The sequence below is a fragment of the Panthera uncia genome (genome assembly GCF_023721935.1).
Source record: "Panthera uncia isolate 11264 chromosome E2 unlocalized genomic scaffold, Puncia_PCG_1.0 HiC_scaffold_20, whole genome shotgun sequence".
NCBI classification, from domain to species: domain Eukaryota; kingdom Metazoa; phylum Chordata; class Mammalia; order Carnivora; family Felidae; genus Panthera; species Panthera uncia.
Window position 1 is genome coordinate 9,467,219 of NW_026057589.1, and position 17,288 is coordinate 9,484,506.

The following is a 17,288-nucleotide window of genomic DNA, read 5'->3' on the forward strand; positions in this document are numbered from 1 at the left end:
TAGGTATGTTAGAGAGGTGGGGAGGAGGGAGTTGGGAACCTGTTTTTATTATTTATCACAGTGTATAAAACCCCCAAACACTTTAAGGAAATTATAAGGAAAAGAATCATATGAGTGCAGTTTGTAAATCGTTATTACCTGCAGAGAGTAGATAAAAAACTAGTAAAAATCTTCTGGAACAAATCCCAGGGATTGGGAATAATGCTTTGAGAAACACAGTATGATTTCAGCCAGTACCCACAGCGTCTCAAATGATCCCTCTGATGACAGCCATCAGCCTCACTGGATGTGGTGGTTTTGAGGGTCTGTACAGTTTCGGTGCCAGGCAGGTGTCAGGAGCAAGAGAGGGTCAGATGTTTAGATCTTTTGTCTGTTGCGTCACTAGAAGCCAGGGTGCCATTTTCCTATTCTCTTTTCTCCAAGCCTCTGCAAAGGTGTTACCTCCCACCCTGGAGACCATTCACTTTTTCTCGACTCACTGGATGAGTTATAAGTTGGGATAAACAGGCAAGTGTCACAGGGTAAAGACCAGTGATATAATTGGCAAATTTTGTGTCAACAGAGGCCTGAGGAGCACCCAGAACTAGAGAGAACAGAATCTCTTTGGTAGTGAGCAGCCGGCGGAGAAGAACACCTCAGCACATCACCCGCTGAGAGCGATGCCTTCTTAGCTTTGGCACTAGTAGCTGCCATCTTGGTCTTTGAGCTGACTCGGAAAGTTTGTGTCATATGTGACTGATGTCACTTATTTGGGGGCTGGAAGGCAGAGTCTGGCTCTTAGTAACTTTGGAATTAAGTTCTTGACCTATTTATTGCTCTCTGAAGTTCTCTAGTTAATCTTGAAATTCACATGTCCTAGTAGCCCTTCTTTGTCATTGTTAGTGCTGAGGATTACGGTCTTTTAAGGCAGCAAGCAGACTTCCAGCAGAAAATTGGATGCATTTTTGCCCATCACACATGGTAGACATTCGATTTTGGTTAATTATTGGTGGGCAGAGTGCCTTCCAAGTAGCTGGGGCCGTGTGGGCATCCACATTGGCCTGCTAAGCTCCTGTAGCCTTTTCTACACATGGCCTCTGAGTTTTCACAGGCCTCTGCCTTCTAAGTATTTATTCTGTGTTCACATGGAGCCTGCTGCCGTTCAATAGCAAACACTTGTGAAAGGATCATCTGAAGGCAGTGTCTTCTGTGTCACTGAGAACTCCTTTCCCCCGTTGCTGCCGCACTTCAGGAGATGGTGTGCACGAGCAGTGGTAGCGGGGTAGTTGACTGGACAAGGGTGCGGGGCTTTGAAATCAGAAAATACAGATTGAATCCTGGCCTCTCATTTACTTGCTGTGTGATATCGGACGAGCCGCTAAACCTCTCAGCACCTCAGTTTTTTTCACATGTGAAATGGGGATATCGCCTGCCTCAAAAGCTCATTGTAGGAAATAACGGAGATGGACTATGTCAGTGTGAGGGCTTGCCTATCGGGCGTGCTCAGGGAGAGTGGTGGGAGGTTCCTTTGCTCTGGAGAGTCTGTTGTATGCCCCTCCTGACCCCCAAAGCTGGGAAGTGTGGCATGGCTGATTTTTTTTGCATCAAGGACTGTAATTAGGAGGGTGATGAATGAAACCTTCAGGATTCAAGGACAATCCTCCGCTGTCCTTGGTTTCCTGGGGCAGGGAGGATGGGCTTCTCCCTGCTGCCTCTGGACTAAATGTTTAGCCTTTGCTGTCTGACGGGTAGGTTTTTCCTGGACTTGGGGGCCACTCACCATGATCAAGGATGCTCTGATGTGCCCAGAAAGGTTAACACTGCAGTGTCAAACAGCTGTTTCCTCTCCTTTCTCCTACTTTATTAAGGTTTAGAACCAGAACCATGTAAGGGTTTTACTTAGAGGTTCATCTACCCAAGTTCATCCAGCAAAGGGACCATTTGCTTGCCAAGCATGACCTCCAAACTCTTTGAGTGGGATTTATCCACTCTTTAAGAATAATTGGGTGAAACATCTCTAGTTATTTACCATCTGGTCTGCCACATGGCAGCCAGCATGGGATTGCCACCAACGACCCATGTGGCATAACTTGATTTATAGACACACCATATTAGTGTGCAGCGCATGGGTCTGGTTGAATAAAGAATGCATTAAGGTCATAAATTGTGTGTAGTCTTAGAATGAAATACTATCCCATAGTAAAAATGGGGTGAAAGATAGTTGCCTCAATATGGGGGAATCTCAGAAACATAGTGTTGAACAAGAGGAGCAGGCCACTGGGGGGAAAAATATAGTATGATGTAATTTATATAAAGTTAAAAAATGTCAAACTAAACCACATATATTTTTTAATGGATACCTCCATGGGGAGTAAAGCCATAAAAAAATGAAAAGGAATAATTAACCCTGAATTCAGTAGAATGGTTATCGTTGTGGGGGCGGAGATGGGTAAAGTGAGGAAACTTGGAAACTTCATGGCACTGTGAATGTGGGGGGTGGGTCCTCGAGTGTTCATCTTCCTTTTCTTCTTAGAACCAAACATATGTTTAATATATTCCTTTGTTTACCTGGCATATTTCACAATAAAAAAGTAAAAAGCAGCCTCTGTCACCCTGAGAAAACTGACCAGCGATGGTATTAGGTTGGAGAAACTGTTGTTTGCTGTTGAGGCAGACAGATTTCAGAATTTAGGATTTCTCCAGGCTCAGTAATGATCACTTACTTCTTCCGCGCAGTCTGTCTTTGTAACAGTGGCCGATGATTCTAAGTCAGTGATCCACATTGGCCTCAGAGGTCATGCTCCTGTCCTGTTCCAACTCTCTACCAGGCTTGAGAGCTGAGTTTGGGAGTTGGGGGAGTGGGTTCCAGATGAAGGCTGGCCACTGCCAGGTAACGTGTCAGAACGGCACTAATCTTGGTGGGCTGAGAGGGCTGGTCTAACACTCCTCGGCGTTTGACTGGAGTGGGGGCGATTACGTGGCTTACCCTGGATTCTGTCAGCGTGCCATGCTGCACTGCGTCCTCAGCCAGTGTTCCTCATTCCAGTCCGACAGTGGTGAGCGCCTGGTGTGCAAAGGAGCCCCCTGGGAGAGTGTGTGCTGGCTGGCACAGGGAGGGCCTACCACACCCTTTAATAATCCCCCAGCGTTTATTTTATGTTGCTGGAACGAGGGCTGGCTTTGGGAGCCATGCCTAAGTCAATTCAGGTTTTGAAGATGTGAGATGTGCCTGGTGCTGTGCACACATTGCACGCGACACGGCTTCTGCTTTCCACGGCGAGGTCACAGTCTTTGTGATATACGTACGGGTTGTGTGGGAAACAGACAAATAAACCATGAGCATCACAGGAAGTTCAGAGAGAGAGGTCCGTGTGTGGAGAGGGAAAGACCGAGGACAGAGTGGAGGGGGCATCTGCAGAGAGACTGTCGTCTGTTGTCCGACGGTCCCGTGCAGTGTCTTGGGAACTATGGGAGGGGCGAACGGTGAACCACAGAAGCCAGCAGCGGGGCATACGTGCAGGGAAAGAAGGGGGTCCGCACCGGTAGTGGCAGCTGTCGTCAGAGTCACTGTTTGGTTAGAAATGGGCGTGAAATTCAAGACTGGAGAGTAGACAGTCAGGATGTTTGAGTCCCTCCGTACTTGGCTGATGCGTCGTCACCTGTGAGTTTTTCCCCGTGCCGCGGTTATATGAAGTTAGGGAGTTGAGGTGCAGCCAGCTCCCGGATGACCCGCAGGGTGGTGTGTGAGCAATGCCGCTCCTCTAAGCACAGCCTGAGATTTCCTCCGACTTGGGTACCTAGCCAGGAGCCCCTCTAGATTTGCCACAGTTACGTAGGGAAATGGGGAGACCAAAAGGGAAGAATGCACTGAACTTTTTCATTAATAGGTCTGAAGACCGAAAGAGATCTTGTTGAAGGAGCTGTAAGGGGGCTTTGGCAATTAATTTTCCTTCATTCCGTGTGTACATGTCTGTTTTGTGTAAGAGAATGTGTGATCATGCACGAATGTATATGCATATGTGTGTTTGGCGTGAAGGGATAGAAGCCTTGAATTTGCTTATGTCCATCATGAGCTGTGAGTGTTGGCCAGCGTCGGTCAGAACCTGCATTTTAACGTGCTCCCCTGTGATTCTCTTACGTGCAAAAGTTTCAGAACCTCTTGTGATGGAATTTTAATCCTCCCTCCTTTCCTCTTTCTCTTTTTATTCTGCTTTGATAAAAATATATCAAATTTATGGACTCCCGTGCCTTGGCATTAATGACCTCTGAAGATTTAAAAGAGCTGTAGTCTCAGAGACTTACAAAGCCCCAAGGTCTCTGGTGAGCTCTAAATAGCCCGTCAGCTGTGTCTGCAGACAGCCTAGCCCAGAAAGGAAAGAAAAATAAACTCAAGCAGGCGTGCGTCTGCTGGGAACGCTGCTGGGAGTCCTGGGAGGACCAGGGGGGTTTGGGAAGCAAAGCTAATGGGGACAGAGGGACGGACAGGATGAGAGTTGAGTCTTTGGGCACTGGGCCATTCTCTCAGTTATCACTGGCCACTGTTAACCTCCCCTTCAGTTGAGATGACTAAAGGCTACTTGATTTGAAACCACGGTTATTTAGAGATGTCACCCTGTCGGCATGAAGCTCAACTGAACACCTTTACAATTTTCATTCAAGCCTCCCACCCAACAGCTTTTACTTCCAATCCTCAGGATTGCTGAGGAAGCAAAAGGATTAAGCAGAGAAGTTAAGTGTGGGGCACCTGGGTGGTTCAGTTGGTTGAGAGTCCAATTCTTGATTTCGGCTCAGGTCATGATCTCACGGTTTATGAGATTGAGCCCTGCGTCGGGCTCTGCTCTCACAGCATGGAGCCTGCTTGGGGTTCTCTCTGTCCCTCTCTCTGTTCCTCCCCTGCTCCCACTCTCTCTCTCAAAATAAATAAATAAACATTAAAAAAAAAAAGAGAAATTAGTGTAATTCATTTATTCCTTCAGTGATAACTAAGACACAGTCCCTGCTTACAAGGGACTCTCTTCTGAGTAGTTGGTTTAGATGGAATAGGATTGAGACTGTGGACAGTAGTCTTACTGCATTGTCAAAGCAAGGCATTGAAAAGTAGTCATGGAGATTAATTACATTCATTTATACATTAATTTATTAATTTTATACCAATTAAAACTATGTACTATACAGTACTATATACTTATCTCTTCATTTTATAGGTAGTTATTGGGCATTTCTTTTCTGTGAGCCTAGAGAGGTGTGGTGTGTGCCAGAAAGCTGGTTGGGAACTTTTCGTGAGCTAGGAGAAGGTAAGGCAGCTCTCTGCAATTAAAGGCAGTATTTGTTCCACACACAGGAATGCCAGGCTCTGAGCTATGTTGTGGTGATACAAAGATAGAAAGCCGTGGTCCCTGTCATCAAGGACTGTGGCATCTAGCAGGAGACAGACATATAGGTGATAATTAGGATAGGGCGATGGACCCCACCATGGTGGTGAGTTCACATGCAAGAGGAGGATAGTGGACGGTGTACCCAAATCCACCTGGGGGATTTAGGGGATACCTCCCACGTTGGAGCTGTACTTTGAAAGGAGCTTGCAGACCAGTGACATCAGGGTAAGGGAAGTCATTCCAGGAAGAGAGTGCAGCAGGGCGGAGACAAGGCGGAATAAAGAGAACTTAGCATATCTGAGGAAATGTTAACTAGTTGGTAATGTCCATATGTAAGATATTTGGGCTGATAGCTATAGCAAACTATGGTTCACAGGGCAGATCCAGGATGCCACCTGTTTTTTTGTTTTTGTTTTTTTTACTTTTTTTTTTAATGTTTATTTTTGAGAGAGACACACACAGTGTGGGTCGGGAGGGGCAGAGAGAGGGGGAGACACAGAATCCAAAGCAGGCTTCAGGCTCGAGCTGTCAGCATAGAGCTCGATGTGGGGCTCAAACTCATGAACCGCAAGACCGTGACCTGAGCCAAAGCCAGACGCTTAAGGAACTGAGGCACCCAGGCGCCCCTATTTTTCTTTTTTTTTAAAGAACGGTGTTAGGTTCATTGCAAAATTGAGCAGAAGGTATAGAGATTTCGATTTCCCATATGCCCTCAGCCCCCACATACACATGTCTCCCCTACTCTTAACATCCCGAACTAGCACAACACATTAAAAAAAAAATTTATTTTTGAGAGCGAGAGTGCGAGCAGGGAAGGGGTAGAAAGAGCGGGAGACACAGAATCTGAAGCAGGCTCCAAGCTCCAGGGTCTGAGCTGTCAGTACAGAGATCATTACCTGAGCCAAAGTCAGACACTTAACCGACTGAACCACCTGGGTGCTCCTAGTGCAGCACATTTGTTAAATAGTCGATGAACCTACACTGACACATCCTCATCCCCCAAATCCGTGGTTTGCATTACATTTCACCCTTGTTGTTGTACATTCTCTGGGTTTTGATGAATTTATAGTGACGCTTATCCACCATTATACTGTCATACAGAATAATTCTACTGCCCTAAAAATCCTCTGTGCTCTACCTGTTCATCTTTCCCTCCCCCTCAACTCCTGCAACGAGTGATTCTTTTATAGTTTCCGGAAGACTCTCTGTCTTTTCTAGAATGTCATATCATTGGAATCATAAAGTATGTAGCTCAGATCGGCTTCTTTCACTTAGTAGTAATGCATTTAGGTTTCCTCCATGTTATTTTATGACTTGATAGTGCATTTCTTTTTAGTGCTGAATAGTATTCCATTGGATGTACACAGTTTATTCATCCATTCACCAACTGAAGGACAGGCTTGATTCCGTCCAAGTTTTGACAGTCATGAGTAAGGCTGCTAGAAACATCCGTGTGCAGGTTTTTTTGTAGACATACTTTCAGCTCTTTGAGGTAAATGCCAAGGAGAGTGATTGCTGGAACATATGGTAAAAGTATGTGTAGTTTTTTTTTTTTTTTTTTTTTTAAGTTTATTTACTTTGAGAGAAAGAGAGAGAGAAGAGAGAAAGAGAATGCACATGAGCCGGGGAGGGGTAGAGAGAGAATCCCAAGCAGGCTCTGCTCTGTCAGCACTGAGCCCAATGGGGGGCTCGAAGTCACAAACCATGACATCATTGACTTGAGCTGTAATCAAGAGTTGGATGCTTAACTGACTGAGCCACCCAGGCTTCCCAAAGTATGTTTAGTTTTGTAAAAAACTACCAGGTTGTCTTCCATAGTAGCTGTACTATTTTATGTTCCTACCAGCAATGAATGATAGTTCCTCTTGTTCTGTATCCTCACCAACATTTGGTGTTATCAGTGTTCTAGATTTTGGCCATTCTAATAACTTTGTAGTAGTATCTCATTGCTGTTTTAATTTGCATTTTCCTGATGATAGATGACGTGGAGCATGTTTTCATAGCTTTATTTGTCACCTATGTTGTTGTTGTTTGGTGAAGTGTCTTTTTAGGTCTTTGGCCTATTTTTTAGTCGGGTGGTTTCTTTTCTTTTTTTAAAATATTTATTTATTTATTTATTTTGAGAGGGAGAGAGAGAGTGAACAAGAGTGGAGGAGAGGGTCAGAGGGAGATATATAGAGAGAAACCCAAGCAGACCCAGTGTCCAACACAGAACTTAATGTGGGGCTCAGTCTCACAATGGTGAGATCATGACCTGAGTGAAAATCGAGTCAGACGCTTAACCAACAGAGCCACCCAGACGCCCCTGGGCGGTTTCTGATGGTTGAGTTTTAAGAGTTGTTTGTATATTTTGGGTATCAGTTCCTTATCAGATATGTCCTTTGCAAACATTTTCTTTTAGTCTGTGGCTTATCTTTATGGTCTTGATAACCTGTTTTTGTAAATAATATTTTATTTATTTATTTAGTAAGTAATGTTTTATTTGAATACAGCTATACTCGTTCATTTAAATATTGTCTATGGCCATTTTTTATGCCCCAGTGGCAGAGTTAAGTAGTTGTGACAGAGATTGGACGGTCTGCAAAGCATAAAATATTTGCTGTTTGGCCTTGTATAGGCAGTTTGCTGATCCCTGCTATAGGAGATGGTAAGAAGGTGAGACCCAATTCATAAAGGGCCTTTATGCTTTATTGAGGACTTTTTTTTTTTAAATAATTTTTTAATGTTTTTTTATTTTTCAGAGAGAGAGAGAGAGAGACAGAGTATGAGTGGGGGAGGGGCAGAGAGAGAGGGAGACACGGAATCTAAAGTAGGCTCCAAGCTCCAAGCAGTCAGCACAGAGCCCGACGGGGGGGCTGGAACTCACAAACCATGAAACATGACCTGAGCCAGAATTGGACGCTTAACCGACTGAACCACCCAGGTGGCCCAAAACTTTAGATTTTTAAATTCTTTGGAGATAGTGAACCACTGAATTTTGAGAAAGGGCATGATGTGCTATTTCTGTAATACATTATTCAGGAAAATATCAAATGGATACATTTGAAGTTGTATCAGTTAAGGTTCATTGCAGGAAATAGAAGTCACTCAAATAGAAGCCACTCGAGGTATCTTGAGCAGAAAGGGATTAAATGTGTGGAATTAAGTGTTTACAGAAGCCTTTGTATGGGCTGGAAGAACAGAAGCATGACCTTCCCCATCCTTGGTTTTAAGGTCACAGCCCTGCATCTGCAATCCACATGTTGGGAAACTGTTTCTGCCCCTACAGCTGCCTCACACACAGGAAGCTGGTGGCCAGGGTATAAAGAATGGGGGCTGCCGGAGCCCCTGCCAGTCATCAGGACCACAAGAGGAATGGCCTCTGCTTTCTTTCTGCTTTCCAAATCTGCAAGAACTTCTCATTCGTATAATCTGCATTACTTCCAGAATTTAGCTGCAAGGGAATTTAAGGGTCTTCTGGCCCCTGAGCAAGTAGGCAGAAGCAGGGATACTTGTAGAATAGAAGAGATTGGGGATGTCTGCCACAGTGGAGGTTGAAATTAGAACCAGGGGGGCGCCTGGGTGTCTCAGTCGGTTAAGCGTCCGACTTCGGCTCAGGTCATGATCTCGCGGTCCGTGAGTTCGAGCCCCGCGTCGGGCTCTGTGCTGACAGCTCAGAGCCTGGAGCCTGTTTCAGATTCTGTGTCTCCCTCTCTCTCTGCCCCTCCCCTATTCATGCTCTGTCTCTCCCTGTCTCAAAAATAAATAAAATGTTAAAATAAATAAATAAATAAATAAAAAATAAAAAAAAAAAGAAATTAGAACCAGGGACCAAGAGGAGGACTGTTGTAGGGAACTGGTGAGTAAGGAATTGATGACTGGCCTTGGGCAGTGGGCAGAATGGAGAGAAGTCAAGAGAAATACCTAGAAATACCTAGGAGGTGTAATCACTGATCAGGACTGGGTGACTGACTAATGAGACGGGGTGAAGGATGAACAGGAATAGAGAGGACTCGGTGCTTAGATTGTGATGTTATTCAAGGAAATAAGAAATGCAGGAGGGGAGGAGCTTATGAAGCTGTCACTCTAAAATGGCATCCCCCATAATGGTTGAGATTGGTGTTGGCAGCGTCTGTGAAAAGGTAGTACCGTGTGGCCCTGGGGCAGTCACACTCTGAAAGTGTATCCTTAGGGGCAGGAATGAAAACCAAACTTGAAGAGATACAGAGCAAAACAAAGTGTATTTCTGATATTGGACTATGGGGCCAGTATAAGGGTCACCACAATGAGGGCACAGCAGTGGTGTTTCTACTTTAATTATATCTGTATCTGGATTCTGGGATTTCTTAGTTCTAGAAAATTGTGGTTGAAAGGGACAGGATATACAGAGAAGCAAATAAAGAGAGTATGGGTTTTGGAGAAATGACTTTTTAGTCCTGGGAGCTTAGGCAGCTTGGGTATGTGGTGATTAAGAAGCAGAACAGAACTGATGGCAGATGCTTTGGACAGATGGGGATGGCAGGAAGAGGGGGGCTTAAGCCATTTGGTGGCATAGTGTGGCATGATGAGGTTAGACTTTTCCTTTAGGATTCTGTGGGCACTCAGTGACTCCTTTTGAAATTGCCAAGCTCTATGGAAGTGGAGATTTGGGGTTTAGTTTTTTGTTTTTTTTTAACGTTTATTATTGAGAGACAGAGAGAGACAGAGCATGAGCATGGGATGGGCAGAGAGAGGAGGAGACACAGAATCTGAAGCGGGCTCCAGGCTCTGAGTTGTCAGCACAGAGCCTGATGCGAGGCTTGAACTCACAAACCACAAGATCATGACCTGAGCCTAAGTTGGCCGCTTAACTGACTGACCCATCCAGGCGCCCCTGGGATTTAGTTTAGTGGGTGTCTTTACAATGGCATACTCTGTAGCCTTGATAGAATGATGCATTTCAAACATTGAAACGATTCTATATTTAAGTTTTGTGTTAGATAAAAATATTTACGGAACTGAAATACAGAGTTTATATAGCATTATGCTTCATGTGTCGCAGTGTTCCTGAAGTTATCATGTACCCTTAACTTATTAAAAATATAGGGGCACCTGGGTGGCTCCGTTGGTTAAGCGTCCGGCTCTTGACTTTGGCTTGGGTCATGATCTCACAGTTTGAGTTCGAGCCCTGCATCTGGCTCTCCACTGACAGCACAGAGCTTGCTTGGGATTCTCAATCCTCCCTCTCTCTGCCCCTGTCCTGCTCCTGTGCTCTGTTTCTCTCTCTCTCAGGATGGATAAATAGACTTAAAAAAAAAAAAAACTTATTAAAAATATAGTGAAGATATTGGTCTCAATATTCTTTGGGTCTCCCATCTTTATTTCCCTTTGTGTGTTAGTTCACTTCATTCTTGCATCTGGTTCTATCTTTCCCCTAAAATTACAGCCACAGAGGCTCACCTGACCTTTCTGCAGGTTTACCTCGTGGACTAGTTCTTTCTGGAAACATTCTGTGCCTTGACTTCTATAATAATGGAGAATATTAGAGTGATCCTCTTTTTTCTGTTTTTTTTTTTTCTTTATTGATTAAAAAATAAATCTGATCCATGGAAATATACATATACATATATATATGTATATATATATTACATATATGCATGCATATATACATATGCATATATATGCATATATATGCATATATTATAGAGCAGCGGGATGCAGTAGTAAATGGGGCAGTCAAGTGAGTCATCGTTAAGAAGGTGACCTTTCTGCAAAGATTTGAAGAAGATGAGGGCTGGCCATGAGGATATGTGGGAGGAAGACGATTGGGGCAGAGGAATGGCTTCTGCAGAGCCCCATGGAGCTGGAAGAGTGGTGGGGAGGCTGGTTTGGCTGGTGTGGAGGGAGTAGTGGGAAAATAGGAGAGGGGGGCAGCACTAGATGGGGCCAGATCATGTCTATGAACTTCTGTTTTATGCATTTTAAGGTCATTTTATTGGCTCATACTATGAATTTGAAATATGACTTATGGCGAATTGAACTTTGTCCTGATCTCATGATCCTGTTTTTTTAGTACTTTTTCTCTTAAAATTTATTTGGTCTGCACAGTGAAAAGGAACAATCTATAACAACGTACATGATACTCAAAAGCATCAGGTGGAGTGCAAGAAGCCAGACACAAAAGGCTGCATTGTAGCCTATAGCATTCTGGAAAAGGCAAAATTACACGGATAGACATCTAATCAGCAGTTTCTAGGAACTGATGGGAGGGATTAACTGCAAAAGGGCACCGAGAATGGAAATGCCCTGTGTCTTGAATATGGTGGTGGTAACACGATTGTATACATTTGTTACAACTCATTAGACAGTACCCTTAAAAAGGGTGAATTTTACTCTGTGTAAGTTACACCCGATTTGTAAAAATTATTTTTAAAAATCTGTTTGGTTTGACATTAGCATAGCTGTCCCAGCTTCCTTTTTGTTTCATATTTGCTTGGCATGTATTTTTCCCTGCCCATTTATTTATTTATTTGTTTTTGAGGAGGAGTAAGACCCAAGTGAGTGAGGGGGGGTGTAGAGAGAGGGAGAAGGAGAGGGGAGAGAGAGAGAGAGAGGGAGGGAGGGAGAGGGAGAAGGAGAGGAAGAGGGAGAGGGAGAGAAAACAGGGCTCACCCCAAGGAGGGGGGTGGGTGGAGGGGAGTTTGGTCCCATGCGGGACTCAAACTCGAGAACTGTCAGATCATGACATCAGTGGAAAGTCAGATTCTTAACTGACTGAGCCACTCAGGTGCCCCTCCCTGCCCATTTAGTTTCAACCTTTTTGGTCCTTGTATGTTAGGTAGCGTTATTTGTGATGGCATTCAGGTGAATTTTTAAAACACCAGGATGATAGCATCTACCTTTAAAGTGTCCCAGGCCATATATCTTTCTTTGATTCGTGATGTCCTTGGAGTCGTTTTCATCATCCTCTCTCCTTTTCATTTCTGTGTGTCCTGCCTTCTTTATTTCCTATCCCTAGACTGACTTGCCACGTTAAACCTGCCTTAGGTGTGCTTTTCTTTATCTTGATGAGTGGAAGTCATCTTTGGTTTGCTCATTATTTGATAATGGAGTGTGAAAGTCTACATCCAGCAGTGTGAAGGGTGTGGAGAGACCAAGGACTTGCTCCCTCTGTGAAGATTTTGTTTGGCTTTACTTTTTAGCATGTCTCTGTGTTGGGTCTATTGTATAGATAGATGGTCTTTGAAGGTTTAAGTTCTAATGACAAAATGACTATGGTTTTTGAATGTTTATTTATTTTTGAGAGAGAGAGACACACACAGAGAAGACGTGCGAGTGCACACATGAGTAGGGGAGCAGCAGAGAGGGAGACACAGAATCTAAAGCGGGTTCTAGGCTCTGAGCTGTCAGCACAGAGCCCGACACGGGGCTCGAAGTTAAAAACTGTGAGATTATGACCTGAGCTGAAATCAGACGTTTAACTGACCAAACCACCCAGGCACCCCTAAAATGACACAAATTAAAAAAAAAAAAAAAAGAGATTAGTGAAAACATTGAGTAGGATGTAGTACAAATAATTGTTATTTTGTGAAGGAGACGGGGGAAGTAAGACCAGGTTGGTTTGTTGTTCCTTTTTTTTTTTTTTATTTAATTTTTTAAAATTTTACCTTTAAAAACGGTTTAAAAAAGTTTTATTTTAAATCACATCGTTCGGTTTTGCTTTACACTTAGGAAAGAATGAATTGCAGACTACTGAGGAGTTACTTCTCCATTTATTTCTTCTTGGAGGGGCAGAGGGTGCAGGGGGAGTGGTGCCAGACCCTCAGCCAAATGCCATGCTAAAGGCACGTGTGCGTCATCCCTCTGCCTGTCCCTAGCGGAGCCTAGAATAGCGCCTTGCTGCACGTAGCGGCAGCTCAATAAATATTTGTTGAATTGAAAGAGTCTTGTGTTCTTGCTCCTTATTTGCCGAAACTTCGGGGTGGGTCTTGCTCCTAGTTTACATTCCTTGGTGCCACAACTCCTGAGAAGTGATGATCTCAGGGGCCCTGGGTATAGGGGAGACTTTTGATCAGGACTGCCTTGTGCTTTCTAAGGCTGAGCCTAACCGCCAAGAGCGTGGTGGGTTGCCACTGCTCTCTCAGTCTCTCCTGTGTCCTCTGTTTTTTCTTCATGACTGATAGTTCTGTATTGAACCCTTCGCATGGACTATTCTTTCCAAATCCTTGCAACTTCTGCGGTTAGCACTGGAATCAGACATAGCTTGACACATAATTATGTCTTTTTGGGGAAAAAGAATGTATAAAGTCCCTGTACCTGGATTCTAGCAGAAGAGAATGTTACTTACCCACTAAGAATAGTAACAATTCACTTATATATCGTTTGTTCAAATTTACAAGCAATTGTTGAATCTTAAGAACGTGTATCTCATAAAGGACGCTGCATCACAGAAATGCTGTTCCTAGGAGATGAGCCCTGATTGCGTAGAGCTAAGCCATACCTGCATAAGGCCTTCTGAAATCAGAGTGAAACAGGGTGGTCAGCAAGAATTTGGGCCAAGGTTATTACCTAGCCATATCTTTAAAAATTAGTATCGTCTTCTGTGGAAATTGACATTTATTTGTTTGGGAGGATGTATTGATTTTCTATTGCTGTGTAATAAATCACCACAAACTTAGGGCTTAAAACAGTAACATTTTTTAGCTCACCCTTCTGTAACAGCACAGGCTGGCTGGCTGGATTGTCTCCTCAGGGTCCCACAGGGTCAAAATCAAGGTGTTGGCCAGGCTGTGTTCTTTTTTTATTTTTTTAAACTTTTTTTTTTTAATGTTTATTATTTATTTTTGAGATAGACAGAGCACAAGTGGGAAAGGGGCAGAGAGGGAGAAGACACAGAATCTGAAGCAGGCTCCAGCTCTGAGCTGTCAGCACAGAGTCCGATGCAGGACTCAAACCATGGACCGCAAGATCATGACCTGACCTGAGGTTGGGCACTTAACCAACTGAGCCACCCAGGTGCCCCTGCATTCTTTTGTTTGTTTTTTTTTATTTTTTTATTTTTTATTTTTTTTTTTTCAACGTTTTTAATTTATTTTTGGGACAGAGAGAGACAGAGCATGAACGGGGGAGGGGCAGAGAGAGAGGGAGACACAGAATCGGAAACAGGCTCCAGGCTCCGAGCCATCAGCCCAGAGCCTGATGCGGGGCTCGAACTCACAGACCGCGAGATCGTGACCTGGCTGAAGTCGGACGCTTAACCGACTGCGCCACCCAGGCGCCCCTGCATTCTTTTGTTTTTAAAGATTTTTTTTTTAATGTTTATTTTTGAGAGAGAGAGAGAGAGAGTGAGCGAGAGTGCTGATGTGGGGCTGGAACCCACAAAACGTGAGATCGTGACCTGAGCCAAGATCAAGAGTCAGACACTCAACTTAATGAGCCACGTAGGCTCCCTCGCCTGGCTGCATTCTTATCAGGAAAGTCTAAGAAGTATTTGCTTCAAAACTCTTTCAGGTTGTCGATAGACTTCAGTTACTTGTGGGTGTAGGACTCAGGTCCTTGTTTACTTACTGGCTATTAAACTGGGGCCTCTCTCAGGTCTGAAAGGCCACCTGCGTGTTCCCCACTCCCATGTTCACGCCAGCAAGGGTGTGTCAAATCCCCCTTGAACTTTGAATTGCTCTGATGTTCTTTTTTGCTCCCCACTTCTCACACCTGCCAGAGAAAGCATGCTGATTTTAGGAGATCAGGCTTGCTTGTGTGATCTCCCTTTATTAAGGTCAGCTGCCATATAACATTATCAAGGGTGTGAAGTTTTGTTGCATTCACTGGTTTTAGGCATTAGGGTGGGGTATCTTTTGGAGGCAGGGTCGTTTTAGAAATTCTGCCTACCACAGAAGGTATTTCTCTTAACTGTCATGTTACTCACTTGCCTAGTCTTTACCTGTTGGCGTGTGCTTCAAAATTACAGCTGGGACACATAAAAACCCACGTAGAATCTGGTTGGATTTGAAGATTGTCTCACAATTTTAGTATATGTATGTGGGCATAAAATGGGTCTGGTGAAATCATTTTTATTTTTAGACGCTGATATTAGAGAACGTTTTTACAGGATGCTTAGAGTTAGTCTTTCTGGAAGGCAGTAGCTCTGATACTTCTCAATTATCTGCTAGACTTTGGATTCCATCCCCTGGCATGGATTCCATTCTCTAAAGGGATGGCAGGAGATGAGGAGGTGATGAGTGGATTGCAAAGAACTTTGGTGGTACTAGAGATTACAGGCCCAAGAGTGCTTTTGAACTTGAATGCCTGCTTCTTTTATTCATTCAGCAAATATTTTTATGGGCCTTCTTGTAAGGCCAGGCACATGCTGGGTGCTGGTTATGCAAAGGTACACAAAAGAGACATGGTTCCTGACCTCATGGACCTTACTGGAGATAGACATTGAACAAATAAACAAACGAATATACAATTACAAATACAAGTGCCATAAAGGGAAAATTAGAATGCCTTGTGAGAGAATGCAAGAGAATTTACTCTAGCCTGGGAGATGAGGGACGTTTAGACCAAGATTTGGATCGGGCTTCTAGAGAAGAGTGTGCCAGCTGAACAGATCAGCAGAGCCTCTGAATTTTCCTCAGGAGCAATTTGGCGCATTGTGTTGAGGAATGTCCAAGGAACATACTCTTTTTGGAGCTTACCTCACTCCTGTGGGATTTCTGCCTTTGTGATATGCTGTGTCAGAACACTTAGAAATAACACCCGAGTGTGTCGTTGACCCTGGTACCTCAGGGTCCTACGTAGTCCTTTTTGGTCTGAGGCTGTAGCACAGGGGACACTCAAACGATTTCAGTAGACAGAAGGTGGAGACGCTCTTCTGGCTTACCTGCACAAGCCGGGGCTCCACATCCCTTTCAGGGTCCCCCCATGCAGATTCCAACTGCGTGTCCATGGGGACCGGCGGCCCACAGCGCTGGCTGCCTGAGCGTCCTACATCCTTGTGCCGTCTCAGGCCGTGGGACACATCAGTCACCCGCTGCAGCACCGAGCGGGGTGGAATGGGGAGTGACTACTTCCCGTGAGCTTTAGCTCTCTTTCAAGTGTGGGAGGGTGTTTGAGCATTCTCTTCTAGTGTTCCCAACCTGCAATCTGGAATTCTGTGAGATGAATCAAAATGTATCCTACGTTCTCTTGCAAGATGCATCTTTTAGTCTCCTAGAGCTGCCACTGTTGGGGAGATTGCTCTGTACTCCAGGCTGGGCAGAAGTAAATCATTTGTCTTTCCGGGACGTAGAATGGACTTGGCAGCAGTTTTATTTTTACCTTTCCTGTCATTTCAGAGGCTGGCAGCCTAGAGGTAGGGTGTGGAACAGAGCCGTAAATGACCCTTGGAATGACTGGAAGGGTCCCATTTTAACTCTTAATTGCGCCTTTCCCTTTTAACCTCCCCTTCTTATCCCCTTCCCTATGGCCGCCCTCCCCCCACCCCCCCTCGAATCCACATTTGAACAGGGAGGAAGAATTGAGGAGGGGGTAGGTCGGAGCAGGTTTGCTTGTCGATGCCTCTCTCCATGGTGGAAACAGTTTCTTTTCCCATCACCAATTCCCCTGTTTTTTTTTTGTTGTTTTTTTTTTTTTCCTGTGCTTCTATTTTAAGAGCCTGTTTTTTTGCTGGTTGTCTTACTGGAAACTGGCCCAGCCTCACTCAGTTTTGTTTCCATGCTGCTATTAAAAGACAATGCCCAGTTAAGAGGCCTTGGAAGAGGGGCAGGACAGACACCATCTTGGGTCAGGTCATCCAGGCACATATCGATTCCTTGGATTGGAATGTGAAAAGGGTTTATTAGGTGCTTTTAATGTCTACATTGTTTTTTGATTTGTTTTTTTGATTTATTTTATTTATCAAAAAAATTTTTTTAATGTTTATTTTTGAGAGAGAGAGAGGGAGAGAGAGAGAGAGAGACAGAGCACGCGTGGGGG

General features: G+C 44.3%; 1 protein-coding gene and 1 long non-coding RNA gene across 3 annotated transcripts in view; both read left to right on the plus strand.

Annotated features, from left to right (window-relative positions):
- Positions 1-17,288, plus strand: part of WWP2 (WW domain containing E3 ubiquitin protein ligase 2) — a 125,596-nt gene that overhangs the window by 42,886 nt on the left and 65,422 nt on the right. The gene's annotated exons all lie outside the window — the stretch shown is intronic.
- Positions 11,890-17,211, plus strand: LOC125916309 (uncharacterized). Its single transcript, XR_007455865.1, has 2 exons — positions 11,890-14,327; positions 14,587-17,211. It is a non-coding gene; the product is annotated as an uncharacterized LOC125916309 (long non-coding RNA).